Raw genomic sequence first — 26,993 nt, forward strand, 5'->3', positions numbered from 1 at the left:
CAGGTGTGAGAGCCCTCCTGGTACAGACACTTCTGGTCTGGTAGCCCGTCTCACCTCTAACGTGGCAAACGTACTGGAGGAAGCCAGCCACTCTGTCAGTTGAGCGGTTGGTTCCAAGTTTAATATTCTTGCTAATGGGCTCTAAGAGCATAAGCCAGGCATTCAGCTAGCTCTTCCTCAAATTGTCTTTTCTGCCCAGAATTTTTCAAATGCTTTCACCCAGGCTACTGCCCTAATTAAACAGCTGTCTTGGTAACCAGTCCAGGACTGAGTAAAGACAAGACACGCAGGGAAAGTTTTCTAGCTGTCAGGTCCAGGATCATCAGCTCGGCCTACAGCTCCATCACCTACGTCTTGGTTCAGAAAACAATTCCTGGTTCTTTGGGGAGCAGAGGGATTGCCACAGAATCCGGGGGGGAGGGGCCGCCAACCATTAAGTGCCGGCTATCAGGGGTTTAGCCAACAGGAACAGAGCAAGTGGCTGCCTCTTAATGAGTCAAAGATATTATTTCGTGTGAGGCTGCATAATTTAACCAGGAAGCAGAAATGTCTTGGGGCTCATGTATTTATTTGTTCCCCGCCTTGTTCCGGAGAGGATCGCAAGTGGTTTACAAAGATATGTAAAATACCGCACGATAGGTCCAATTAAAGAGGAGAGCAGGAATTAGATATTTCTGGAGGGCAGGCTGTCAATCCAGAGCCAAAGCCTTCAGGCTTCTGCATTTTGTATTTAACCCAGTCAATCCCACTCTAAGAATGTAGCCCAGGGAAATGGTGTGGACGAGCACTCGATGGCTATAAGAATGCTCATTAAAATGCCGTCTAAAATTGGACAAGTGGAATTTTTTCCCTCTCCAGCCTTTTGCCAACAGGGAGGCTGATTTAAAAACTCTACAGCGGAACTTCCCTGGTGATCCGGTGGTTAAGAATCCCACTGCCAAGGCAGGGGACACTGGCTCGATGCCTGGTCTGGGAAGATTCCACATGCGGTGGGGCAACTAAGTCCATGTGCTGCAGTTACCGACGCCCTCATGCCTAGAGCCTGTGTTCTGCAACAAGAGATGCCACCACAATGAGAAGCCCGAGCACTGCAGCTAGGGAGTAGCCCCCACTCGCCACAGCTAGAGGAGGCCCATACGCAGCAACGAAGACCCAGTGCGCCGAAACTAAGTGAAACAAACTAAGAACTCTACAGGGAGGAATACTGTGTGTGTGTGTGTGTTAGTTGCTCAGTTGTGTCCGACTCTTTGCAACCCTATGGACTATAGCCCACCAGGCTCCTCTGTCTATGAAATTTTTCAGGCAAGAATACTGGAGTGCGTAGCCATTGCCCTCTCCAGGGGATCTTTCCAACCCAGGCATCAAACCTGGGTCTCCTGCATTGCAGGAAGATTCTTTTACCACATGAGCCACCAGGGAAGCCCAGGGGAAATACTATGCACCCATTAAAATTAAGAACAAGCAGGGATTTTTATCACCATCTTTACATGTATCTTGAAGCAAAAGTTCTCTACAATAAACACGGACTGTTCTCGTGAAGAATTTCTTTTCAGTCCCTTAAAGTTTTGTCTTTGCAAGGGAGAAAAGAAAGAAAGAGAAAAAGTAGAGACACTAGAGCTCGAAGGAAAGCTAAGAAAAACCCAGCCCTTAAAACCCTGAACAACCAGCATATGGTCAGGCCATAAATTTGGCTCCCAGCTCCTTAGCAGCCAACTCAAAAAAGGGAAAGCTGGTCATTTATGCGGCTCCCAGTGTCCTGAAACAAAAGCACGCCAGATGCTCAGGAGAAAACTTAACTATTTTTAGTACCAAGAACAGGCAAGGCTCTCTCCCACGGTCCTCCCCAAAAAAGGAGCCCATGTGATGTCACCAGGATCTTTCCAGACAACATCCTTACGGGAGAAATGAGTCGTTTTCTCTGGACGTTCCTTCTCCCTACTCAGATGGTGGAAAGGTCCGATGGTCCGAGGGTCAGACTGCCTGGGTTTATGTACTGGCTTGGCCTCTCCCCTGTGGTATGAGTGGGGTCACCTCTATAAGCCTCCATATCCTCATCTGTAAAATGGACATGATAACTGTACCTACCTCACAGAGTTTCCAGGAAGCTTGAATGAGTCAAGACTACATGTGTGAGCAAGGAGAAGAGTCATCAGCATGTATTGACAGTAAGGATTTGCTTTTGTTATTATTATAATCCTCATGACAATCTAATGCCAATCTGGTGACTTCCTAAAGTCAAAATTGTTTGAGCTTGATGCAGGCATGAAACTGAGATAATTGGGAAGAACTGGTGCTGGGACTTCCTTGGTGGTCCTTCCTTGGATTAAGACTTTGCCTTCCAAAGCCGGGGGTGCAGGTTCTATTCCTGGTCAGTGAGCTAAGATCCGATGTCACTCGGCCCAAACAACAAACAAAAAAACATAAAACAGAAGCAATATTGTAAGAAATTCCAGAAAGACTTTTTAAAAATGGCCCACTTTAAAAAAAAATCTAAAAAAAAGCAGGGGAACTTCTCTGGTGGTACAGTGGATAGGAATCTACCTGCCCATGCAAGGGACACTGGTTCAATCCCTGTGCAGGAAGATCCCACGTGACTAGGAGCAACTAAGCCCGTGCACCACAACTACTGAGCCTGAATGTTGCAATTACTGAAGCTGGAGCGCCTGGAGCCCGTATGCCACAGCAAGAGAAGCTACCACAATGAGAAGCCTGAGCATCTCAACTAGAGAGTAGCCCCTGCTCACCGCAACTAGAGGAAGCCCTCTTATAGCAACAAAGACCTAGTGCAGAAAAAAAAAACAAAAGAGTCACTGAAAGTCCATTTGATTTGGGACTGAGAATGCAAGATGAGGAAGACTCACAGACAGCCAGATGGCAGAGAGATAAAGAGAGAGAGAGCATCAAGTCCTGCCAAAGAGGGACAGAGTTGCTGCTCCGTCTTACTTGCCACGTGACTTGGCTGGCTTCTGGTTCCAGACCATCTCCTTGACATAACTTGGTGGGAGAGGAGTCCTGCTTCAGAGTAACAGGCAGTCAACAAGGCTCACACGATCCTGTTCTCTGTGGCTCATCTTCTGGCCAGTGGTCCCCAACCTTTTTGGTTTCGTGGAAGACAATTTTTCCACGGACCAGGCAGGGTGGGAGGGATGGTTTCAGGATGATTCAAATGCACTTCACTTACTAGGCACTTTATTTCTATCATTACATCAGCTCCATCTCAGGTCATCAGGCATTAGATCTCGGAGGCTGGGGACCCCTGCCAGTCATCTTACTCTTCCTGGAACACATCACGCTTTTTCCTCACAACCCATCCACTGGCTGGACCCTCTGCCATCAAAACTCTTGCCCGAGTCATACAGCAAATTCCTATTGGCTATCTATTTTATATATGGTAATGTAAGTTTCCATGTTACCCTTTCCATACATCCTGCTTCAAACCGCAGCTCTGTAACAACCTAGAGGGGTGGGATGGGGAGGGAGGTGGGAGGGAGGTTCAAGAGGGAGGGAATCATACCCTATGGCTGATTCATGTTGATATTTGGCAGAAACCAACACAATTCTGCAAGGCAATTACCCTTCAATTAAAAAATAAATTTAAATTTCTTTTAAAAAAGAACTCTTGCCGGGGAGATCCCTGGCACTCCAGTGGTTAGGACTCTGAGCTTTCACTGCAGGAGGTACGGGTTGGACCACTGGTGGGGGAACTTAGAACCCACATGACATGCAGCATGGCCAAGAAATTGAAAAAGAAAAAAATGATTTTTAATCTTGCCCTATCTCATGGCTAGGCTAACCCTTCCCCATTAGGGCTCAGGCATAAAGGTCTCTTCCAAAAGCAGCCTCCACTGTCCCTTCCCCATCCTACCCAACTCTCAGGCATCCTGTGCCTTTTTTCCCCTAATACTTCTATTTCTTCTTAGTGTATGTCAAGCACTGTTCTAAGCACTCTGCATGCTTTAAGTGATGGACTTCTCACCACGACACTTAGACAGGACTGTCATTATTCACCTTTGATGAGCTGAGATTCGAACACGACCATCTGTCTCCACAGTCCTCGTCACCACACTGCGACTCCCCTGTCCTCCTTAAAGCCCAGATCACAACGGCCACTGGGGGGAACTTCCCTCGTGGTCCAGAGGTTAAGAATCCATCTTGCAACGTGGGGAACTTGGTTTCAATCCCTAGTTAGGGAACTAAGATCCCACATACCACAGGGGAACTAAGACTCAATGAGGCCAAACAAATAAATATAGGGGGATAAAAAGAAAAACAAAGGAATTAGGGGCTTCCCTGGTGGCTCAGTGGCAAAGAATCCACCTGCCAATGCGGGAAACACAGATTCCATCCCTGATTAGGGATCTTATCCCACATGCCACGGAGCAACTAAACTCCTGCGCCACAACTACTGAGCCTGCGCTCTAGAGCCAAGGAGCTGCAACTACTGAAGCTGCTCCGCAACAAGAGAAGTCACTGCAGTGAGAAGCTGCAACTAGAGCTGGCCCAAGCAGCAACGAAGACCCAGCACAGCAAAAAATAAATAAAATCATATCCTTTCAAAATAAAATAATAATTTCTTTTTTAAAGCAATGGCTATTGGGACCTCTTGGGTGTGACCACTGGCTCAAAGCCTACCTCTGTTCTCAGACAGAAAACATCATGGAGATAGGGAGTTCTGTCTGCTTTGGTCATTGCTGAATCCCCCAGCCCTGGCATGATCAATACTGAGTAACTAGACGCTGATGGGCTGGTGAGTCAGAGAGCAAACGTCCTCACAGACCCACCATGCATTTCCCCTCTGCCACCAAATAGGTTTCCATCTCTTCCAGGGAGGGACTGGCTGAGATCAAACGGCAGGCAGATCAGCTGAGGCAGGCACGGAGGCGGCCACGGCTCCCCTCTGACTCTGGGGATGGCAGCAGGGCCATGATGAATGATCAGGGACATGCTTGTCTGCCTCGTCTCAGCCGTGACGGGTCCTGAGTCCCTCTGGAGGGCTTGAGATAATAGCAGGCTGCCCCTGTCAAACCTAGCGGTATTGGGCAAATCCCCCCTGAGTGATAAGCTTGACAGGCTTTAAAGAAGACATCAGCTCACCCGTGCTGAGATGGAGAACCAGGATCTCCCTCAGTGTGAGCAGCGGGGGCCTGGCTGGTGAGAGCCTGTGGCCGGGGGAGGGGCTGAGATGGCATGTGGGGAGGGGGGCAGCTGGAAATCCATTCATTCATTCTCTTTTTTTTTTTGCCGCACCACTTAGCTTTCGGGATCTTGGTTCCCCCATCAGGGATGGAATCCTGGCCCTCGACGGTGAAAGTGCCACGTCTCAACCACTGGACCAGCAGGAATTCCCAAATCATTTATTCTTTTTTTAAAATATAATCTTATTTATTTATTTTTGGCTGTGCTGGGTCTTCACTGCTGTGTGGGCTTTTCTATAGTTGCAGCAAGCAGGGGCGGCTCTCCGTCTGAGGTGCGCGGGCGGTTCTCCCTCTGAGGTGTGCGGACGGCTGGCCCTCCGTCTGAGGTGCGCGGGCTCCTCGTTGTGGCGGCTTCTCTTCTTGGAGAGCACGGGCTCTAGGGCATGCAGCCTTCAGTGGTTGTGGCTCCCAGGATCTAGAGCACAGGCTGAGTCGCTGCGGCACGCAGACTTACTTGCTCCAAGGCATGTAGGATCTTCCCAGATCAGGGATCGAACCTGCATCTCCAATACTGGCAGGTGGATTCTTTACCACTGAGCCACCAGGGAAGCCCCTGATTCATTTACTCTTTCATATCCTTCCAATGCAGATTACCCATCTTGCCCTGAGAGGCTATTCAGGCTGGCACACACAACCTCTTCCCCTCTGAAGCCACCCAAGCCATGGCAGAAGACCGCCCCCAGTGCGCCCTGGGCCACAGTCTACACACATATTCCTGGATCCTAGGCTCTGCCATTACAGTGCCAATGGGGGCCAATAACGAATGAAACAGACTTTCTTGGGAGAGATGAGAAGAGACACAGGTCTCTGAGTTTGACTGACTGCCTTCCTTGGGGTCCAGGGAAGGTGTGGAGAGGGCTTGCCTTATGCAAAATTTTACAAACAGTCCATTCTCTTGGAGTGTGGCCCAGACTATTGGAATCACCTCAAATCCCCATGGATAGCCCCAAGAGTAGGGTTTATGGGCAGAGCTCTGCATCCAGGCTACCATACAAGGGCCACTCCAGTCCTCATACCAGCTTGCTTCGATGAGGACAAGTTCTTCTCTGTCTCCAGCCCTCATGAATACCCCATTTGAGAAGACCCCTCTGGGAAGAAACAGACTTTCACTTGAGTCTCCTGAGTCTTACCATCTTCCTTTCAGATCCCCAGCGCCTCCTGAGCTCTTTATCACCCCAGGGCCTTTGAACATGCTGCTTACCCCAAAGTCATTCTGGTGTGAGGGTTTGCCCCAGGGCAGATGGAATGGAGACAGAAAATAGGCAGATTCTGGTGTTTTACACAAGTCACAGCCTGTGACTTCCCTGGTGGCCCAGTGGTTGAGATTCTGAGCTTCCACTAGAGCGGGCAGAGTTTTGATCCCTGGTATGGGAACCAAGATCCTGCATGCTGCTCGGCAAAGCCAAAAAAATAAAAAATAAAGACAGAGTCCACAGGACTCTGACCACCTCCACGTGGAAACGCCAAGTTAGGTAGTTGGGATGAGGAAGAGAGGGGGTTTGGCTGGAGATACATATTTGCATGTTCTTGGCAGAGATGGGATGGAAAGAGACATCCCTGGTGGTCTAGTGGTTAAGACTCTAAGCTTCCAATGCAGGGGACGCAGGTTCAATCCCTAGTCAGGGAACTAAGATCCTGTATGCCAAGCAGCCAAAAAATAAACAAATAAAACTAAACCAATTGCTTGAATTAAGATCCCTGAAAGCCCTAAAAGAGTTCTGTTTCTCTTACCAGCCTCTAAGATACCTTAGCTGCTCACTAAATACCTGTACATGAACAGGCAGCTATAGAGTTCATCAGTACAGGCTGCTTCAGCCCCAATTCTGATCCACTCCTTCCTGCGTGACCTTGGGCAAGTAGCTTAACCCCTCTGTGCCTTCCTTCATCCCTCTGCTTCCTCATCTAAAAGTTGGGATCATAATGGCCAGGCTTCTCAAAATTCTTGTCAAAATGATGAATTGGTACATGTCAAGCGTTAGTCACAGTGTGTGGTACACTGTGAATGTCCAGTCAGTGGGAGTTTTTATATCAGTTCATGGAAAAGACTCTGATGCTGGGAAAGGCTGAGGGCAGGAGGAGAAGGGGGCAACAGGGGATGAGATGGTTGGATGGCATCATTGACCCAATGGACATGAGTTTGAGCAAGCTCCGGGAGTGATCGACAGAGAAGCCTGGTGTGCTGCAGTCCATGCTGGGGTTGAAAAGAGTTGCACACGACTGAGCGACTGAAAAACAACAAATGAAAACAGCACTGTTCTAGAACTGTCTTATGTCCCCTGCTGACTGTTTAACTTTTTATATATTATTTTATTCAGGCTTCTCAGGTGGCACAAGTGGTTAAAGAACCCACCTGCCAGTGCAGGAGATGTGAGAGATATGGGTTCGAAGCCTGGGTTGGGAAGATCCCCTGGAGGAGGGAATGGCAACCCACTCCAGTATTCTTGCCTGGAGAATTCCCTGGACAGAGGAGCCTGGCAGGGGGGTTCATGGGGTTGCAGAGTCGGACACAACTGAAGCGATTTAGCACACACTCACGCTGTGAGGCATGTGGGCTCTTAGTTCCATGACCAGAGATCAAACCCTTGCCCTCTGCATTGGAAGAGTGGAGTCTTAACCACTGGATCACCGGGGAAGTCCTTCCTGCTGACTTTTTAAAAATAAACCTTTTATATTGGAAGGATTTTAGATTTACAAAAAGTTGTAAAGAGAGGGCTTACATACACCCCTCACCCAATTTCCCTTGTTGCTAACCTATAACATATTCATGGGACACTTGTCACAACTAAGAAACCCGTTCAGGTGCATCACTCATTAAACTCCAGACTTTACTCAGATTTCTTCAGTTTTTCCAGGGGTACCCTGGTGGCTCAGACAACAAAGAATCTGCCTACGATGCAGGAGACCCAGGTTTGACCCCTGGGTCAGGAAGATCCCCTGGAGAAGGAAGCGGCAACCCACTCCAGTATTCTTACCTGGAGAATCCCATGGACAGAGGAGCCTGACGAGCTACAGTCCACGGGGTCACAAAGAGTGGGACACGACTGAGCACACACACACACCAGTTTTTCCACTCATGTCCCTTTTCTGGTCCAGACTCCCATCCAGGATCCCACATTGCATTTAGTTATAGCACTCCCTTAATCTCTGGTCTGTCATAATTTCTCCATCTTTCCTCGATTTTCATGACCTTGGCAGCTTTGACGACTACTGATCAGAGATCCTGTAGCAGGTCCCACTGGCTTTGAAGGGGCAGGAACCAGGTTCTAATTTCTCTCTGAGGCTTCCCTGGCTCCCAGCCTGATGCCTAGCACGCAGTAGCTGCTGCACAGACACTGCCTGAATGAATGAACACATGAATGACAGTCATTTATTTCTTTATCCTCTGCACTCTATGTTCCACAGGCATTCCTGCCAGAGGCTAGATCTAGAAAAGTTCACAGAGAAATAAAAGCTCTTCTCCTTTCAGAAAGGTTCGTTTTTGATCCCTTCTTTGTCGACATCAAGGATTCATTTCTTTAATATTTAGGGGCTTTTGTACCAAAGGGAAGTGACTACGTCTGCATCAGATGTCTCATTTTTAAAGGCAAGTGAGAGAGATCTTTCTAGCAAGACGGGGGTTTCTTCCTTGCCAGTGCTATCATTTGATTTCTCTACTTCTCCCTCCCCAACCTTCAGGCAGGGGTGGAGTGGAGGGGTGAGGGAACTATGGAATTATCCACATTTTGATGTCCTCTCTGTCATAGCCCAGGGAAGCTTAATTAGAAGAACCTTGCAAAGTTTACCGAGGCTGAAGCAGCCTCAGGACCTGGTGCAAAAAGTGGCACGGCTGGTGATGGAGATGAATTGTTATTGTTGTTGTTTAGTCGCTAAATTGTGTCTAACTCTATTCTGGCCCCATGGACTGCAACCCGCCAGCCTCCTCTGTCCATGGGATTTCCCAGGCAAGAATTCTGGACTGGGTTGTCATTTCCTTCTCCAGGGGATCTTCCTAACCCAAGGACTGAACCTGTCTCCTGCATTGGAAGGTAGATTCTTTACCGCCGAGCCACCTGGGAAACCCAGAAATGAATTAGAAGTTTTATTTCCCATCCCTCTGAATGGCCCAATATTTGCCACGGGGACCAAGAGACCTGCCTTTGGGTACACACAGCATGCCCCTTTTTAGTTAGTCAGAAATGGGAATGCCCTTTAGCCAGGCAGGCATTGGGAGTCTGGCTGTTTTTTTATTCCTCAGCTCTGGGAGGCCAAGATGAAGCCAGGGAATGGAAGAAAAATGTACATGTCGAGGTCATCTTACTCCCCCCAACCAACCCCGGAACCATGGTCCCTGCAGATGAAAGACACTGAGCCAGGTTTAATCTCTTGCCTGAAGTTTGTCAGAAGTAAAAATGAGCCTGGGTGAGCTTTTCTGACACTTCTCCTGACTTACAGGAATTCAATTTCTGGCCTGGGCATAAATTTGCTGCCAACAGCCCCCGCTGTGGGGTTGGGCCCATTGGCTGAGGTTGGATTCCTGAAATCAATGCGGCGGTGCATGGAAAAGGTCGTCATGGGGGAAATTGATCTTCCGTGGCTGGCTCAGGAATTTCACGCTAGGAGCCAGGGACGCCCTGGCACAAAATGAAGGCATTCGCTATGAGGCTCCTGGGCAAGGGATGAAGGGAGGGAGGCCTTGAAGGCTGGACAGTGCAGTCAGGAGGTGACGATCTGCTGGCTAATAACTCACAGGGACGGCCAAGCATCAGCACTGTATGAAACTGACTTTCAGAGGCTCCATGGGCACCTCTGGGGGTGGCAAGTTAATTTGGGGTCCAAAGCTTTGATCATTTGGTTACACCTTGGATACATATTCCAGGGTTTCAAAGATGGGCATTCAATTCCCCAGGCCAAGGTGAGGCAACAGAGCATGGTCATTTAGGGTGCCAACTCTGCACCCAGGTTGCCTGAGCTCCACTCTCAGCTCTGCTATGTGGCTTTGGGCAAATGACTTAACCACTCTGGGCCTCCATTTCCCCACTTGTACTACAGCACTAAGAATAGTACTGATGTGGGACTTCCTTGGTGGTCCAGGGATTAAGAATCTACCTGCCAATGCAGGGGACACAGATTCAATCCCTGGTCCAGGAAGGTTTCACATGCCAAGGGGCAATTACTGAGCCTGCGCTCCACAACAAGAGAAGTCACCACAGTGAGGATCCTGAGCACCGCAATTAGAGAAAGCCATCAGGCACAAAGATCCAGCACAGCCACAAACAAAACAAATATATGAATCTGTTTGCTGTGAGGGAGGAGGGGGAGAACTGTTCAGCCCATGACCACGTGTGAACAGGGAAAAGGTCTGGTCAGGAAGATCGTTGAGGGTGGATCAGCCAGAGTGAGACAGAGAGGCAGAAAAAATCCACCAGCAAGATTCAACTGAGCACATCAGGGGGCTGACTCAGCCCCTGCTTTGGAGTTTTCCAGAGCTTTCAAAGAAATAGATCTCAGAGAAAACAGCCCCAGCCACGAGGCACATCCTCCGCTCAGAAAGGGGAAGAGGCAGTGCTGGCCACCAGGGTCACTGGAGCCCTTTGTTAGCAAGAACGGGCCACTTGAAGGGAAATCGATCCTGGCTAAGCACGAAGCAGCTGCTCCCAGCCAAAGCTGCTACAGAGAGGCCCTTTGCACCCTCTCCTCCGGGGCTGGGACAGGAGCCAGCAGGAGCCCGGGGATTGTTCTGCCAGGTGGCGGGTCTCAGAAGGGCCTTCAATCAGCATGCATTGTGGCCGCTGGCTCCTATATCCGTCCAAAGTGAAGTTTCAGCATCACCTGCACTCACCAGAGATCCGGCCTCATATGGAATGGTTAACAATATCATCAGCCTTGCCAAGTGCCATCCATGTGCATGCATGCATGCTAAGTCGCTTCAATTGTGTCCACCTCTTTTTGACCCTATGGACTGTAGCCTGCCAGGCTCCTCTGGTCATGAGATTCTCCAGGCAAGAATACTGGAGTGGAGTATTTCCTTCCCCACAGCATCTTCCCAACCCAAAATTGAACCCGAGTCTCTTGCATCTCCTCCATTGGCAGGCAGATTCTTTACCACTAGAGTCACCTGGGAGGCATTATGCAGGCACATCTATGCCTGAGGAAATTCCCAGAGTCACCTCTTAGCCACGTGACCTTCAGCAAGCAACGTGAACCTCACTGTGCCTCAGTTTCCCATCTTTAAAACAGGGCCAACAGCAGCACCCACTTCTCAGGATTGTAGTGGAGGTGAGTGGCACACAGAGCTTCAAACCATGAGTGATAAGAACTGTGGAAAGAGACTTCCCTGGTGGTCCAGTGCTTAAGAATCTGCATTGCAATGCAGGGGACATGGGTTTGATCCCTGATCTCAGAACTAAGAGCAATTGAGCCCATGTAATTACTGAGTGCACGCATCACAACTAGAGAGTCCATGTGCTACAATGCAAGATCCTGCAACCCAGTGCAGCCAAATTAATTAATTTTAAAAAGACGGGGGCCTTCCCAGGTGGTGAAGTGGTAAAGAATCCACCTGTCAATGTAGGAGACACAAGAGACTTAGGTTCGATCCCTTGGTGGGGAAGATCCTCTGAAGTAGGAAATAGCAACCCACTCCAGTATTCTTTCCTGGAAAATTCCCTGGATAGAGGAGCCTGGCGGGCTACAGTCCTTGGGATGGCAAAGAGTCAGACACAACTAAGCATACACATACACATCCCTTGCCATAAATTAAAGATAATTCTAAAAGTAATCACAGCAAAAACAAAACGATGTTAAAAGAAAAAACAGAACTATGGAAGGTCACCCCCTGATAGGGTTGTCCCCTTTCATCTCACAACAGTTGTGGGATGTAGGGGGTGTCCTAAGTCAAAGGTCAGGGAGGAAAGTAGCAGAACCTGACATGCCATCAGTCTGTTGGGAGACAGTAGCCACGCTAGACGGGTCCATGGAGAAAATTTAATATGGGGAATATGGTGCCAAGGACCCAGAAGGCCTGGATGAGGAAAGTGGGGAAGGTAATCAGAAGAATAGCGATTGTAATAAGCTGCACGATTAGCAGGGCAAAGGGGGTTACTAGAGCTGGACCCAAGGAGGGGACACGAGATCACTGCCTGCAGCTAAGAAACAGGGACAGAAATCCCCTGATTTCTCTTTTCCTCCCACCTACAACTCCTACCACGGCTTCCCATTGGCCTAACCTAACAGGAAGCCACTGAGCAAGGAAACCTGGGAAATGTAGTTTTCAGGGGTCAATTTCCCTCAGATACCAAGAGCAAGGTAAGGGTACTTAACTCAGGGCCCAGGCTGCCTCTCTCTAAATTCTGCTCTGGTCAACTGTCCCATTTTATGCCTCACAATATAATAAGTCTTTGAAGGAACAGTGATTCTTCTTTAAGGGTGGTAATCAGGGAAGGCTTCCTTGAGGAGGTGACTTTTTAAATTTTTTTATTTTTCTTGTTGAATTTTCCTTTTATTTTATTGGCTGCACCATGCAGCATGTGGGCTCTTAATTCCCCAACCAGGGATCAAATCCACATCCTTGGCAATGAAAGTACAGAGTCTTAACCACTGGGCCACTGGGAAATTCCCCAAGGAGGTGACTTTTAAACTTAGGTGAATTTTTTTCTTCAAACTTTACATTTTTGTATTGGGGTATAACTGGTTAGCAATGTTGTGGTAGTTTCAGGTGAAGAGTGAAGGGACTCAGCATATATATACATGTATCCATTCTTCCCTAAACCTCCCATCCAGGCTGGCACATAACACTGAGCAGAGTTCCATGCACTATACAATTAGGTCCTTGTTGGTTATCCATTTTGAATATAGCAGTGGTACATAACCTTCCCAGACTCCCTGACTAGCCAATTCCCCCAGCAACCGTACATTCATTTTTTTAAGTCTGTGAGTCTCTTTCTGTTTTGTAAGTAAGTTCATTTGTACCATTTCTTTTCAGATTCCACATATAAGAGATGTCATGATATTTCTCCTTTGTCTGAGTTACTTCATTTGGTATGACACTCCCTAGGTCCATCCGTGTTGCTGCAAATGGCATTATTCTATTTTTTTAATGACTGAGTAATATTCTCTCTATATATACATATATACACATATACACACAGACACACCCCCCACACCTGCTTTATCCATTCTGTCCATGGACATTTAGGTTGCTTCTATGTCTTGGCTATTGTAAACAGCTAATGCAGTGAACACTGGGATGCATGTATCCTTTCAGATCATGTTTTTCTCTGGAATATGTGCAGGAATGGGATTGCAGGGTCATTGGTAGCTCTATTTTCAGTTTTATAAGGAACCTCCATACTGTTCTCCATAGTGGCTGTACCAATTTACATTCCCACCAACAGGGAAGGAGGGTTCCCCTCTCTCCACACCCTCTCCAGCATTTGTTCTTTATGGATTTTTTTTGATGATAGCCATTCTGGCTGGTGCGAGGTGATATCTCATTGTAGTTTTGATTTGCATTTCTCGAATAACCAGCAATGTTGAACATATTGTCATGTGCCGGTTGGCCATCTGCATGTTCTCTTTGGAGAAATGTCTATTCAGATTCTCTGCCCATTTTTTGAGTGGGCTGTTTGTTTTGATGCTGTTAAGCATCATAAGCTGTTTGTAAATTTTGGAGACTAGTCCCTTATCAGCCACGTTAAACCTAGGTGACTCTTAACTATGAAGGAGACTTTCTCAGTCCCCAGCTCTGCCTGGCATTTGTCACAGAAGATATCAAACTATATTTGTTGGCTGGTGTAGTGTATGACCCACTAGGGAAGAAGTGTACAAATACAAGGACCTTATGTCTTGGTCACTGCCATGTTCCCAGTGCCTAGAATAGCACTTGGCACATAGTAGGTACTCAATAACCCTCATAGCTCAGTTAATAAAGAATCTGCCTGCAATGCAGGAGACCCTGGTTTGATTCCTGGGTTGGGAAGATCCCCTAGAGAAGGGATAGGCTACCCACTCCAGTATTCTCGGGCTTCCCTGGTGGCAATCAGCTGGTAAAGAACCCACCTGCAATGTGGGAGACCTGGGTTCGATCCCTGGGTTGGGAAGATCCCTTGGAGATGGAAACGGGCTACCCACTCCAGTATTCTGGCCTGGAGAATTCTTTTTTTTTTCCCTTATTTCATTATTTTTTATTGAAATATAAATATATATACTTACAATATTACACTCATTTCAAATATACAACATAATGATTAGATGTTTTTATATGTTGTGAAATGACCATCATGATAAACCTGGTTACCATCTGTGCCCATGCAAAGTTATTATAATATTATTGACTATAATGTATTTTACGTTCCCGTGAAGGAGAATTCCATTGACTGTATAGTCTATGGGGTCGCAAAGAGTCAGACACGACTGAGCAACTTTCACTTCACAGGTGCTCAATAAACGTTTGTACAATAATTTTTAAGACCTTGAAGTGGCGCTGCTTGCTCTGTAAATTAAGTAGAAGAGCTGGAATTACAAACCAAATCCTATGGCGCTCTAGAGAGCCTGGTGTTTCTACTCTGCCATCTACCCGCTACCCCAAGACTGTCCAAACTCTCTGCATCCTTCAGGGTTCAGAGTAAACATGGTGGTTGTTTAGACTCTGTCATGTCTGACTTTTTCAGACCCATGGACTGTAGCCTGCCAGGCTCCTCTGTTCATGGGATTTCCCAGGCAAGAATGCTGGAGTGGTTGCTGTTTCTTCTCCAGGGGATCTTCCTGACTCAGGGATCGACCCATATCCCCTGCATTGGCAGGCAGATTCTTTACCACCTGGGAAGGCCATCTCTGAAACATTACCGCCCCCAAAAAGCCTCCCCATCTCTGCAGACAGGTCAAGGTCCCCTCTGTGTGTGTCTCCAAAGTCCCCCCCCCCCCCTTCTTACAAGGTTCTTATATCTCATAGTTTTTCTTCCCGGGTGAGTGTCTGCATGCCCTTTCAGGCTGTGAGCTCTAAAAGGGCAGAACTAGGTGCTCTTTCCCGCTGTGGCCCCTATTCCAGCACATGCTGGACAGATAAGACAGGCATCATCAGGACATGAACAAATGAATGCCTCCTACCTACTCTGCGTCCTCCACGTGACCTCCTCTCTCACCCTCCATACACTGTTCTATTCTCTCAGGGATTACCTCCCTTCTTCCCATCCCTTCTCAAGTGAAGGCAGGGGTTTCAGGTTTCAAAGGGGTCATGGGGTCTAAGGGCTTCCCAGGTGGTGCTAGTGGTAAAGAACCCACCTGCCAATGCAGGAGATGCCAAAGACACGAGTTCTACCCCTGGGTCAGGAAGATCCCCTGGAGAAGGAAATGGCAACCCACTCCAGTATTCTTGTCTGGATAATCCTATGGACAGAGGAGCCTGGCAGGCTACAGTCCTTGGGATTGCAAAGAGTCAGACACGACTGAAGCAACTTAGCACACAGCACACACACATGGGGTCTAAGGTGGGCTTCCCTGTGGCTCAGATAGTAAAGAATCTGCCTGCAGTGCAAGAAACCTGGGTTCGATCCCACGGTCAGGAAGATCCCCTGGAGAAGGGGATGGCAATCCACTCCAGTATTCCTGCCTGGAGACTGAGTGACTAACACACATGGGGTCTAAGGCAGTTGAATGTGTCTCAGAAGCACAAAGATCCCAGGCCATGACGACCTGAGTTCAGATCCTGGCTCCTCCAGTTTCTAGCTATGTGACCTTGGCAAGTGATTCGACTTCTCTGTGCAACCGTTTCCGCATCTGCCAAACGGGCACGATGGCAGTGCCTTCCTCTAGGACCATGGGAGAATGAGGTGAACTATTCAGAACTGCTTCCGGGCTGTATCTCTTCCTCACAGCTCCCTTCTGCAATTCCTAGGCAAGTCTGGGAAGCGGAGGGCTGAGCCTCTGGCAGTTAATGAATCCAGAAAGGATCTCAGCTGTGTCAGGGGAGCCCCAGTGCCAAGTTGGCCTGATTTTCATCCCAAAAGAGCTGAGAACGGGTTCTGGTGTCAGACATCTGCGCTGCGATTGGCATAAATGCCTGGTGTTCCCGTGACCCTCTTTGTTAGAGCCTGGGGGTGTAGATGTTCTTGGGGCTCTGCCCAGATCTCCTTATAACGGGGCACACCCACCCCACAAATGCTGAGAGTGGAAGCTCAGAGCTAGCACTGCTGACCTTCTCTGGAGACCTGCCCTTGGCTTTCGGGAGCTACCACATGCCTGAGATGCCTCAGAGGCTTCCTCCACCCCTAGGTGCAGCCAATGGTTAATTGATGCCAAAGCCCACCCCTCGGCAATGTAATTTACATTCCAGAGCTTCCCCCATCCTTGTGGATCAGGCCAGTGTACCTGAGTCCCCTTTCCTGGTCCCACTTCTCTTTACCCCTCCCACTACTCACAATTAGTCATGTGCTCCAAATCCCCGTCTTGGGTTCTGCTTCTCACAAACCCAACCTGAGATGGGGAGAAACAATGAGCATTCAACAGGAGAGGGCATTTATGCGAGAGTCCCTTCAAAGCTCATCTTCACACCCAGGCACCAGGTTCTGTCATTTCCACCTACACAGGCCATCCATCAGCGAATCCCGAGAACAGCTCTCGCTTCAAAATGTATCCCCAGTTCTGCCCGGTCCACCCAGCCTACAATGTGCAGTCCTTATCACTTTCTAAGACTTGCTCTGCTGCATTTTATTGCATAAAATGTACTGCCCCTTGACCCTACATTAAAATTTATCTTGTTTCTTGTCTGTCTCCCCTGTGATGCTGTCAGCGTTCCAAGGGCAGCATCCAAAAGATGCTTATTGCTTTGTGTGTTGCTGTATCTGCAAGCCAGAACAGGGCCTGGCACCCAGTAGGTGCTTAATAAGCATTTCTGGAATTAAAGAATGAGTCCTTTAAATGCATTCATTTAGAAACAACTTTAAATGTCTCTCTCTTGCATGTGTGTGTGCTAAGTCGCTTCAGTCATGTCTGACTCTGCGCAACCCTATGGACTGTCGCCCTCCAGGCTCCTCTGTCCATGGGATTCTCCAGGCAAGAATACTGCAGTGGGTTCTCATGCCCTCCTCCAGGGGATCTTCCCAACCCAGGGATTGAACCCACGTCTCTGGCATCTCCTACATCGGCAGGCAGGTTCTTTATCACTGGCGCCACCTGGGAAACCCATGTTTTTCTTTCATCTCTCTACACTCAGAATCTATGCACCTTTTGCTCTCTGGATGGACATCTTAGTGCAGTCACTTCTGCCCTGGTCCCCTGGATCTCACTCTCGCCACCCACAGTGTGTTCCCTGCTGCAGCAGCTAGAGGCCACCTACAGGCATAAGTCAGATCATATTCTCCCTCTGACCAGAAACCTTTATGACTCCCACCCTCACTTGTAAATAGCAAAGTTCTCCCACAGCTCACAAGGCCTTGCATAATCTGCCCCCGTCACCCCTCTGCCCTCACCTCCTCTATGCTCCCCTTCACTCACTGTTTCAGCCTCACAGGCCTCCTCACTGTTCCTACGACACCCCAGGCACACTTCTTCTACATCAAGTTTCGCACCCACTAGTCCCCCTGCCTGGAAAATGTCCTTCCATTTCCTTCATTTAACGTCATTTTTTCAAGAGGCCTCCTTGACAGCCCCCCCACCTCGCCCCCGTCAAAACAACGAATGTTTCAGCACCACCCATTTCCTTCTTTGCTTTATCAGCTTCCAACACACTACATCATTTATGCATTAATTTTGTGCGTTATCTTTCTTCTTTTCTGGAATGTCAGGCAGCGGTCTTCACCTGTGTTTGTTCACTGCTGTATCACCAGTGCCTAGAATAGTACCTTGCATACCACAAGTATTCATTGGTTACTTTTAAAAATGTGCATATTTGCAGCCAATTAATCCAACTGTTCTCTTTTCCCCATGGGGGCCTAGTGTTCAATGGCTGCAAACAGCAGCCCCCTTGGTAGTGTAGGCAGCCTGTTGTCTGTACAGGTTGCCCTAAGGGACCTTGGAGACAGTCCTCTCCAGTGGACATTCATGAATGGCATGCTAGTCCCAGTCTAGCCTCCAGACAGGTGTGAAGTGCCCTTGAAAGCCCCAGGGCGCAGTGGCCAGGGTCCACACTGGGCAGGTCAAAATGTCCATCCGAGCCGAGCTGCAGAACAAGGAGTGTTTGACTGAGGCCCTCCGCAGGGCCAAGTTCAAGTTCCCTGGCGGCCAGAAGATCTACATCTCCAAGAAGTGAGGATTTACTAAGTTTAACGTGGATGAACTTGGAAACATGGTGGCAGAAAAGCGGCTCATTCCAGATGGCTGCGGGGTCAAATCCACCCTTAATCACGGGCCCCCTGGACAAATGGTGGGCCCTGTGTTCACGAGAGCCTGAGTGCTGTCCCCACATTACTCATGCATGTGTGCTAAGTCGCTTCAGTCATGTCCAACTCTTTGTGACCCTATGCCTGTCAGGTTCCTCTGTCCATGGGATTCTCCAGGCAAGAATATTGGAGCAGGTTGCCATGCCCTCCTCCAGGGGATCTTCCTAGCCCAGGGATTGAACCCTCATCTCTTGCGTCTCCTACACTGTAGGCAGATTCTTTACCGCTGAGCCACTGGGGAAGGCCCACTGGTAGCATTAATGCCTTCTTTTTCCACCCACTGCCGGAGGCAGGTCAGGGAGAGGGGACTAAGCAGGGCCAGCCTCATCTCAGGCTGGAACCCAGGTCTCCTGCATTGCAGGTGGATTCTTTACCACTGAGCCACCTACTCATGCCCACCAATAAATCCTACTTTCCTATCCAAAAAAATAAATTGCATAGCAGGACTTCTCTGGAGGTCCAGTGGTTAAGACTCTATGATTCCAAAGGAGGGAGCACGGGTTTGATCCCTGCTTAGGGAACTAAGATCCCACATGCCACATGGGACGGCCAAAAAAAAAATTTTGCTCAACACCCTATGAGCCAGGGACTCTCAGCATCCCCCCAGAGAGATGAGGACACTGAGACCCGCCAAGAGACGTGCCATGCTTGGTGGGTCCAAGAGTGATCCACAGGCATCTCTTTGGGTGTGTGTGTGACTGTATGGGATTCTGAGTTTTGCCTGCTGGTCTGAGCCCAAATGCCTGGATTTGTCTGGATGCCAACCCAGAGGAGGCTGCCTGGACATGTTCAGGCAAATTTTGCATGTGAGTGTCTGTGTGTGGAAGGGAGGCAGCGGACCAGCTCCCAGACAGGTGGGAATGTGTGTGTGCTCAGCTGTGTGGGAAAGTGTGTGTGTGACAGCGCACAGGACGACGAGGATTCATGCATCCACAGCCAAGCTCTGTGTGTGTGCATGTGTGTGTGTGTGTGTGTGTGTGAAGGGGGGAGGGACAGCTCTGGGAGGCTTGGATGGGGCTGGAGCTGAAGTCAAAGGAATGTGGTGGGTGAGGGAAGAGCCCCGCCAGTCACAGGCCTGTTATTTATAGACGGATCCTGGTTCATAAATTCCAAATGTTTTTTTTTTTTTATCTCCCTCACTGCCAGGCCCTTATAAATATTCATGAGTTTCCTGCCTCGGAATATTCAGAGGAGGAGTGGGGTGGGCCGTGAGAGGGGAAAGAGAGGGTCCTGGTGGCAACGAGAGGACACGCGGGTGGAGAGGACTGGGCTCTCTCTGGAATTGCCTTCTCCCCTCAGGGCTCCTCTTCCAATGCAGCTGCTGAGATGAGGAAGGTTCTCGGCCAATGCAGAGATCTCTCAATGCTTATTACTATTCTTCCCCAGTGTCTGTGGAAAAATACCGCCCACTTTGGGGGCAGAGAAGGCATGTGTGCTGTTTTCTCAGCTCTGACGATAGCTCTGGCTTGGAAACTTGTTACCCTGGGACCCCCCGGCTCTGAAGGGGGTGGGACACCCCTCAGACATACGATGAGACAAAGGAGCTCTAGAGGCAAACCCCTCCTGTCCCTTCCCATGGAGGGGATTAGGTCCCAAAGACTAGTCTGTAAGGGAAGAAATAAAGTGTGTGTGTGTGTGTGTGTGTGTGAGAGTGAGTGTGAGAGTGCGAGAGTGTGTGTGTGTGTGTGTGTGTGTGTGTGTACCTGCATCTGTGAGTATCTCTTCAAATGTGAAACAGACTGCGGCAGGTGGTAGAAGTGTTCACAAATTTTCCAGTTCTCTCTCGGGCTCAGGATAAGACTCTACTTCCCCAGTGTGGCCCTGGGACTTCCCTTAGCCATGTGGGTGGAAGTGACCTCCAGGGAAGAGCTCTAACAGCCAGTGCGTGATCTGCCACATTCTTGCCTCAGTAACTGTGGAAGAGCGTGTGGATGAGAAGCCTCCAGCAGTTGGCCACATGAAGCAGAGACCCCTGCCAACCGGCGAGTAGCATGAGCAACTGCTCATTTGGTTGTGCTAAACCACTGAGATTTGGGGACTGTGTGTTAGGCAGTACAGCCTTGCCTGTGCTGACTGGCACAGAGCCTGAGTGTGTGAGATGGATGAGCGGCACATCTGTGTCCATGTGGCCAAGAACACACGTGAGTGTGTAGCCGAGTCCAGGCCTAAGTGTGCAAGCATCAGCAAGTGTATGGAACTATACACACGAGTGTACAAAACAGGGACTGAGTAAGAGTGTGCAAGGCTCTGTAGGTGGGTAAAAAAAAACGTGAACATGAATGGCCAGGCACTACACTGCACTGCACAACTCCAGGGGGCACTGTTCTCCGAGAACACATCCCCTAGAGTCGGGGCATTGCTGTAAACATGAAAGTATCATAGGGTGGGAGGCTGTGTCTGAATGCGCTGCCTTGGCTGGCTGGCAGTGTGTTTGTGATTCATTCTGTGCCCGTGTGTGTGTGTGCAAGGATTTATATACGGCTGCTGTATCAATGTGCATATATGCGTGAAGCGTGTCGCTGTGGGTTTGAGGAACATGCATGGGTTTGGATGCTGTGTGTCTGTGTGCTGCTGTGTGAACTGACCCCCTGTGTGATGAGTCTGTGTGAAGTGAAAGCACCGCTCTAGTCTCCATCAGAGTGGCCACAGCCAACACGGAGGGAGGCACGGCCACCTTGGGCATTCCCAAGCTGTCAGCTCTGCTGAACATGTTTCTGGGCTCAAGGGCCTGAGCTGGCTTCAACTTACGCCCTAGGATGACCTGGCACTGGAAAATAAAATTCACATCCCCTCATTAGTCCTGGGACATGCTATGTCATTTACAGTGGACATTAATCAGCAGTACTCAACTGTTTGAGCAAAGTGGCTCAACAGGTAGGGAGATCCCTGTTCTCCTCAACTTCCCCAAGAGAAGCACATTTTCTTTTTCTATCCTCATAACCTCTTCTCTGGTCTCAGGATATGGGGTCAGCACTGGTCCATCTCAGGGAAGTAAAAGAAGTTAAAGTGTTAAGTTGCTCAGTCGTGTCTGACTCTTTACAACCCCATGGACTGTAGCCTGCTAGGCTCCGCTGTCCATGGAATTCTCCAGGCAAGAATAGTGGAGTGGGTTGCCATTTCCTTCTCCAGGGGATCTTCCTGACCCAAGGATCGAGCCCGGGTCTTCTACATTACAGGAAGATTCTTTACCATCTGAGCCACCAGGGAAGTCCTTGGTCCATCTCAGGACTTAGGTTCAACTCTGGTCCATCTGAGGACCTGGATTTGACCTTGCCTACTATCTCAAGCCTGAACTGTGGCCTCAATTCATCCAGGACTTGGGTTCATTCCTGGGCTCCTAGGTCTCCTAGGACCGGGTTTATCTTTGGTCTATCCCTAGACTGAAGTTCAGTCTTTGCTGATCCAGGGCTTGGGCTTGACCCTAGACTGTCTCAGAGTCAACCGTGGAGTATCTTAAGACCTCATGGATATATCTCTGCAGGGCTTGAAGTACTCTCCAGTCTCAGAACCTGAGTTAAGTCTGTTTTGACTCAGAACCCAGCTTTCCCCAGATCTATCTCAGGATCTGAGCCCCCCTTACCCAAGCTCAACTTTCAACAATCGGTGGTAAACTCACACCTGACATTTCCTCTTTCTGAGCATCTCCTTACTCATGGATCACTTCCCCCAACAAGTGCTTAGGCTTCTTGAATGAATGTCCACTTCAAATGATTGGTGTGTCCCATGATTAATGAGGGTAGGGGGATTTTATCTCTCCAATGCCATTATCTAAAATTCACCAGCGTGGATTTTATGGGTCTTTCAAGGATTATTGCAAGGCTTTCTTGATAAGCTATTACAAGCAGCATTAATCTTCAAGAGTTGGGGAGTTTACGAGAATCCATCATGAGTCTTAACTCATAAACACTGGAGTTGGACACCCCCTCCCCATCTGATCTCTCTCTCGGCTCAGAGGCCCAATCTGAGGCCAGGAGCTCAGTAGCAGACTTTGAAGAGGGCCTTCTTCGTGGGTGTGTACAAAGGGAACGAATGCCCGCACACTGTCATGGGGCAACTTGAGCTAAACTGGGAGGCTCAAACTATTCTCCATTTTCCTCCAATGTTCCCTGATCTTCCAGGGAAAATAATAGCCATAAGGTGGACCCTCTCTTCTCCCCTGACATGTTTCACAAACATCTGCTCCATTCTGGCCCCTCCCTCCTGTTACAATAGAGGAGTTGCCCTTCATTTCAAAGACCATGCAGCTCTTCTTGCTTTGGTCCTCTTCTGCCTTCTTATGTTGCTGTTGCTCAGTCACTAAGTTGTGTCTGACTCTTTGCAGCCCCATGGACTGCAGCATGCCAGGCTTCCCTGTCCTCCACTATCTCCCAGAGTTTCCTCAAACTCATGCCCATTGAATCGGTGAACCAGCTCATCCTCTGTCGTCCCCTTCTCCTCCTGCCCTCAATCTTTCCCAGCAGCAGGGTCTTTTCCAATGAGTCAGCTTTTTGCATCAGATGGCCAAAGTATTGGAGCTTCAGCTTTAGCATCAGTCCTTCCAATGAACATTCAGGGTTGATTTCCCTTAGGATTGACTAGTTTGATCTCTTGGCTGTCCAAGGGACTCTCAAGAGTCTTCTGCCTTCTTATACGATCTCTTTTATCTGTATTTATCTATTTATCTTACTCAATTTAAACTTTTTATTTTGTATTGGAGTATAGCTGATTAACAATATTGTGATGGTCTCAGGTGAACAGCAAAGGGACGCAGCCATACATATACATGCATCCATTCTCCCCAAGCCCCCCTCCCATCCAGGCTGCCACATAACACTGAGCAGAGTTCCCTGTGCTCTACAGTAGGTCCCTGTTGGTTATCCATTTTAAATATAGCAGTGTGTACATGTCGATCCCTAACTCCCTAACTATCTCTTCCTCCCATTCTTCCCCCTCGGCAACCATAAGTTCGTTCTCTAAGTCTGTGGATCCGTTTCTGTTTTGTAAGTAAAGAACTTTCTCATTGGTTTTTAAATAAACTCAAGTCTCTCCTATGAAAAAACAAAACGCCTTACTTGACTCCTCCTTCCATCTGTCTTCAGCTCCCCTCCTCCTCTTTTCAGTTGCCTACACGAACTGCCTCCGTTTCCTCACTTCCTGAACTAGCTCCTCCACTGCTCCTGTCTAGTTTCTGACCCCATCATACCACCGACACAGATTTTGTCAAGTCCACCCACGGCTTCCATGTTTCTAAACACGATGGCCATTTTTCAGCCTGCCGTCTCTCTTGACCTCTCATCAGGGTTCAACTCTGTTGACTTTTCTCTCTTTCTTGATATATTTCCTTCCCTGGCTGCCTTCACACATGTTTGCATGGTTCCTTTCCACCCTAGTGCATCTCCTTTGCAGACTCATCTTCCTCCACCTGGTCATTAAATGGTACTCAAGATCAGGATAAGTCAACCTGAGCATGACAGACATTGTGGCCAGATAACAATTCTGTGCATTGTAGGATGTTCAGCAGTATGTCTGGCTTCTACCCACTAGACACCAGTCGTATCCCCTTTCAGCTGTGACAACATGTCCCCAGACAATGCCAAATATCTCCCTGGGTGCAGAATCACCTCCAAGTTGAGAACTAGTGCTCCAGACTCTCAGTCTTAGGCTCTCCCGTTCCCTCGATCTTTCTCTGAGGGTGTTTACTCTTACCAAATCTCCTGTCATCACTTGCATGCATGTACATCCTCAGAACTCCAAATACATATATATATCTGACTCCTTGATCCCCTCACCCTCACCCAAGACCCTTGGACATCTCAAAAGCATCTCAGTCCCAAAAATGCTCAAAATGAAATGCAATCTTCTCTCCTGAACCTAGTTCAGATCTAGATTCCTATGTTAACTTCTCCATCCCCTTCCCTACCCCCAGGCAGTGGTTCAGATGCCCAGGCATTATCCCCACCCCCATTTCTACTCTCTCACTTGGTCTAGTTGACTTTAACTCCTAGATACTTTTACAGCTCATGCAGGGTTCTCCACGCTGTATCATCACTCAATGGTCCAAGCCACCCTCACAATTCAGAAAGTCTGTCTGATCTGTCTTGATCCACCCTTTCTCTTACCAGTGCACTCCACACATGGGAGCCTCAGGAACCTTTTTTTATATATATATTCCTTACTCCATTATGGCTTATCACAGGATACTGAATATAGTTTTCCTGCCCTATACAGTAGCACTTTGTTGTTTATCCCTTCTGTATAAAATAGCTTGCATCTGCTAATCCCAAACTCCCAGTCCATCCTTTTCCGTGCCCCTCCCCTTTGGCAACCACAAGTCTCTTCTCTGTGTCTGAGTCTGTTTTTTGTTTTGAAGATAAATTCATTTGTGTCATATTTTTAGATTCCACATATAAGTGATATCATATGGTATTTGTCTTTCTCTTTATGACTGACTTCACTTACTATGGTAATCTCTAGGTCCATCCACATGGCTGCAAATGGCATTATTTCATTCCTTTTTATGGCTGAATAATATTCCATTGCATATATGGACCACATCTTCTTTATGCATTCATCTGTCAGTTAATATTGAGGTTGTTTCCATGTCTTGGCTACTGTATATAGTGCTGCTATGAACACAGAGGTGCATGTATCTTTTTGAATTATAGTTTTGTCTGGATATATGCCCAGGAGTGAGGTTGCTGGATCATATGGTAACTCTATTTTTAGTTTTTTGAGGAACCTCCATACTGTTTTCCACAGTGGCTGTACCAACTGACATTCTCACCAACAGTGTAGGAGGGGAGGGAACTTTTATAATGCATACTGATGATATCATTTTTCCAACCAAAACCTCAGTGGCAGATTTCTTTTATTCTTAGGATACAGATAAAACCCCTTAACACAGCCACGAGGCCCTGCCGGCCTGACCTGTATTTACTTCTCTGCTTTCACGCTATGTTGTCTCTCCCTTCCAAGGCCATCTTTGGCCTGCCATATAGTCTGCCTCATCCCAGAGCCTTTGCATAAGCAGTTCTCTCTGCCTAGAATACCCTTTGCTCTCTGCTTCAGATCTCAGCTCTTACTTCCTCTGACTTTCCAAATTAGATCAAATCCCCTTATTAGATGCTCTTTTGACACCAAGAATCTTTCTTCAAGCTGTTATCACAGCTGCCATTTATATTTATTTGTGAAATTTGGTCATCACCTGTCTTTCTGTTTTGAAGGAGGCTCCATGCACTGCTTGGCTCACCATCTTATCCCCCAGGAAGGGCACATAGTCGGCCCTCAATGGTTATTTGTCGAATAAATTAATGATTGGATAAACGGCCACACTGCTTTCAGGATCAAGTTAGAGTGATGTGCTCTGGCATTTGAGAATCTCCATGACCTCGAGGACTGAGCTCTCAGTCCCGGTAAAGGTCAGAACAGAGACCAAAAGGCACAAGACACAAAGTGGAGAATAATAATTCTGTAGAAGTGGGAAGTCAGAGGCAGGGATGACCAAGAAAAAACAGGCCCTCCAAGGAGCGTGGGGGGGTAAATCTTGGGGAATGAAATGCCCTTCACAGAACTTAGAAGGGAAATTCAGGCCATTATATCTACCTGATTATTAATGGGCAGGGTGACCCAGCTGGTATTTGGTCTGCTCTATTCACCACCCTCCACACCCCAACCTTTAGAAATGGTTCCTAGGTCTTTGGTTCTCTCCAAACATCACCCCATTTCTCTGTTCCTCACTTTCTCCTCCCCGACGTCAGCTGGATCCATCAGCAAGTCCTGATGGCTCTCCCCTAAGAAACGTGCCAATCTGCCCACTGTTCACTTTTCCAGATGCTTCTTTCCAGCCCAGCCACCTCTGGCTTTTGCTTGGACCATTGCAGTCACCTCCTCCCTGATCTCCCTGCTTCCACGCTCACTCACTGGTATCCTTTCCCCATCACAGAAGTTAGAGGGATCTTTAAGCAATGTGAATCAGATCATGGCTCCCCTCTCCACTGCAACTTATCCAGTAATTTCTCATTGCATTTAGAATAGAAAACTCACTTTGGCCCATGAGGCCCTGCATTAAATGTCCCTTCCCAACCTGTAAGACCTTAGTCCTCTCCTCCTCTTGAGTAACCCAGCCCTCTTTCCAGAAGGCATGAAACTCATTCCCATGTCAGAACATTTGCACTGTGGTTCCCCCTCCTAGAATGCTCTTCTCCCAGAATGCTCTTCCCTCTCCCAGAATGCTCCTCTCCCAGTTCCTTCCCTCTCCCAGAATGCTCCTCTCCCAGTTCTCTCCTCTCAGAATGCTCTTCTCCCAGTTCTTCCCCTTTCTCAGAACACTCTTTTGCCAGAATGCTCTTCCTTTTCCAAGAATGGTCTTCCCTTTCTCAGTACTTTCCATGGCTGGCTCCTTCTCATCTATCAGGTCTCTGTTGACATGTCACCTCTTCAAACTTCTAAGATGAATGAATTCTGAGGA

The 26,993-nt window shown here is 48.3% G+C and overlaps 1 protein-coding gene and 1 non-coding gene across 3 annotated transcripts in view; one reads left to right on the plus strand and one right to left on the minus strand.

The window, feature by feature from the left end:
• The window catches only part of OLFM2 (olfactomedin 2), a 74,143-nt gene that overhangs the window by 12,855 nt on the left and 34,295 nt on the right, over positions 1–26,993 (minus strand). The window lies entirely within an intron of this gene.
• Positions 18,058–18,192, plus strand: LOC114115074 (small nucleolar RNA SNORA70). The gene has a single exon (XR_003589573.1). It is a non-coding gene; the product is annotated as a small nucleolar RNA SNORA70 (small nucleolar RNA).

Source organism: Ovis aries, chromosome 5, assembly GCF_016772045.2.
Source record: "Ovis aries strain OAR_USU_Benz2616 breed Rambouillet chromosome 5, ARS-UI_Ramb_v3.0, whole genome shotgun sequence".
In the NCBI taxonomy this organism is placed as follows: Eukaryota; Metazoa; Chordata; class Mammalia; order Artiodactyla; family Bovidae; genus Ovis; species Ovis aries.